The following is a 3,242-nucleotide window of genomic DNA, read 5'->3' on the forward strand; positions in this document are numbered from 1 at the left end:
TGGTTAAATTGATTCCTAAGTATTTTATTTTATTTTTTTCATGACTGTTGTAAATGGGCTTACTTTAATGATTTCTCTTTCTGTTAGCTCATTATTGGAGAATATAAATGCAACTGATTTTGGGTATTGATTTTGTGTCCTGAAACTTTACTGAAATTATTGACCAGCTCTAAGAGTGTTTTGATAGAGATTTTAGGATTTTCTATATATAGTATTTCATCATCTGCAAATAGGGACAGTTTGACTTCATCTTTTCCAATTTGGATGTCCTTTATTTCTTTCTCTTGCCTGATTGCTCTTGCTAGTACCTCCAGTACTATGATAAATAGGGGTTGTGAGAGTGGGCATCCTTGTCTTGTTCCTGTTCTTAAAGGAAAAGCTTTCGGCTTCTCTCCATTCAGGATGATATTGGCAGTGGGTTTGTTTTAGATGTCTTTTATTGTATTGAGGTACTTTCCTTCCATACCTAGCTTGTTGAGAGTCTTTATCATGAAGGGATATAGAATTTTGTCACAAATGCTTTTTATGCATCTCTGCCATGTCATCTGGCCTGACTAGGATTTAGCTAATCAGGGATCCTGAATAGCCCTTAAAAGCCTGTTCAGACCCTAGTTCTGGGAGACAAACTTAACAGCTGAATCTTCTGCCTCCATGACATTTGACTTGGCAGATAAAGACTTTCTTCTTGCAAAATCTGGTGCTGTGGTATTGACTTCTGTGTGCATCAGGTAATGAGCCCTTGCTCAGTAATAGACTTACAGTATGTTAAATGATTCAACATAGAGTTATCATATGACTTAGAAATTCCACTTCTTTTCCCAAGAAAAAAGAAAACAGAAGTTCATGCAGAAACATGTACAAGATTATTTCTAGTAGCATAATTCATAATAAAATAGGCGAAACACTAATTTTTAATAAACTGATGAATAAAGAAAATGTGTTATATACAAAGGATGGATTAACCTTGAAAACATTATATGAAGTGAATGAAGCCCGTCATAAAAGGCCACATATTAAATGACTCCATCTATATGAAAAATGCAGAAAAGGTAAATCTATAGAGTCAGAAAATGTATTAGTGTGGATTAGGCTTAGAAGGATGGTCTGATGAGGGATAATAGCTAAAGGCTAACAGGATTCTTTAAGAGGTGAAAATATTTAGAAAATATTCTAAACTTGACTTTCGTGATATATCTGTATATATGCTAAAATTATGGAAATGGACAGTTTAAATGGGTAAATTTTATAGTATGCAAAGTGTATTTCAATATAGCTGTTAAAACAGAAAAAAATTAAACAAAAATTAAAGAAAGTGTGTTGAGTGGATGATGGGTATTCCCAATTCAACCTGAACATGTGTCTGGTGCTTAGTTCCTTCTCTTACTAAAGGGATAGAAATATTTGTCCTTCCACATGCAGCAGCTGAGCAGAGCAGAGAGGGCAGTTCTCTGGGACAAACCAACAGTTTTCAGCTTCACTTTATTCTAAAACTAAGCCTTTGCTGTGGCTTCTATTCTAAAACAAACCTTTGCTGTGGGTTCACAGGCTTACCAAAGCTATCTGTAGATGTAATTTTCATTCCTCTGCTTAATGTCTCACCAAGTAGGGAGTACTGGTGGCCCAGAGACCACACCCTTCTGATGATCACTAAGGGCAACTGTTGCCATGGCTACATTGTTACATAAAAGGCAGTCATCACTGAAACCACCTCAGTAGGCCCTGGCACACCAGAAGGGAGACAGGATTCATGGTTTGAGGAGGGGCATTTGGGTGGATTGTGGACAGTCTTCTAGCTCTGCCTGGGTGACAACCTGAGAACTTTGGAATCCCAAAGGTTTCTTTTTTTCCCACAGAGTGTCCCAAGAGTTCTTTATTCTGGTGAAGTCCAGAAGAGCATGATACAGATGTGTTTGATCCACACATATTAGATGTTCCAGCTGTGATTTTAGATAATGGTTCTGGAGTTTGCAAAGCAGGCCTTTCTGGAGAGCTTGAACCTCGTCATGTCATCAACACTGTCGTGGGTCATCCTAAATTCAACATGCCATCAGGAACAGCCAATCCAAACAAGTACTATGTGGGGGAAAAAGCCTTGCACAGGCATGAGGCATTATATTTGCAGTATCCCATTGAGCGTGGACTGATAACAGATTGGGATGACATGGAGAAACTCTGGGAGCATATTTTTGAGTGGGAGCTGGGGGTAAAACCTTGTCGACAGCGTGTAGTCATGACTGAGCCCTCCTTGAATCTACTGGAGATTCGGGAAAAGACTGCAGAAATGATATTTGAGAACTTCAGTGTGCCTGCTTTTTACCTGTCCAACCATGCAGTGGTAGCACTCTATGCCTCTGCTTGTGTCACAGGCCTGGTGGTGGACAGTGGGGATGGGGTCTCTTGCACTGTCCCCATCTTTGAGGGTCACTGCCTGCCTCATGCAGTCACCAAGCTCCGTGTGGCAGGGAGGGACATCACAGGGCACCTCACCCAGCTCCTCTTTGCTAGTGGATGTATCTTCCCTGGCACACTCAATGAGGCCTTGGTGGATGACATCAAAAAGAAGCTATGCTATGTTGCCTTGGAGCCAGAAAAAGAGCTATGCAAGAGGCCTGAGGAGGTCCTGAGGGAATACAGACTGCCAGACGGTAAGGTCATACAACTTGGGAAAGAGCTGTACCAGGTGCCTGAGGTTCTTTTTGCTCCCGACTAGCTGGACATCGACAACCCAGGGCTCTCAAAAATGGTCTTTAGCAGCATCATGAAGTGTGACAGGGACATCCAGAAGAAAATTTTGGAAAGATTGTGCTGTCTGGGGGCACCACTCTCTTTCCCGTGCTGGAGGAAAGGCTTATGAAAGAAGTGGAACAGCTGGCTTTCAAAGGGACCCCCATCAGGATCACGGCTTCTCCTGACAGATGTTTCTCTGCCTGGATTGGTGCATCTGTCATGACTGCCGTGAGCAGTTTCAAGCAGATGTGGGTCACCTCAGAAGATTTCAAGGAATTTGGGGCATCTGTGTTTCATAGAAGATGCTTTTAAAGATCCTGAACACACAAAAAAGCTCTAAGTGACCGATTAGAGGAGTACCAGCAGGAAGTGACATTATCTCTTAGGCTTCAGCAAGATGTTCAATAAAAAAGCTTTGCCATATCAGATTTCAGTTCATTCTTGGTAGCACCAGTGTAATTTCTGATTTTTGCCATAAATTATAAATGGTTCTAGTCTATGCTTCTTGTCCCATG

At 41.2% G+C, this 3,242-nt stretch overlaps 1 pseudogene; it reads left to right on the forward strand.

Annotated features, from left to right (window-relative positions):
• Window positions 1-651: 651 nt before the first annotated feature.
• Window positions 652-3,039, forward strand: LOC103605876 (annotated as a pseudogene).
• The last annotated feature ends 203 nt before the right edge of the window (window positions 3,040-3,242 follow it).

This window comes from Galeopterus variegatus, unplaced genomic scaffold (genome assembly GCF_000696425.1).
Source record: "Galeopterus variegatus unplaced genomic scaffold, G_variegatus-3.0.2 Scaffold6134, whole genome shotgun sequence".
Taxonomy (NCBI): domain Eukaryota; kingdom Metazoa; phylum Chordata; class Mammalia; order Dermoptera; family Cynocephalidae; genus Galeopterus; species Galeopterus variegatus.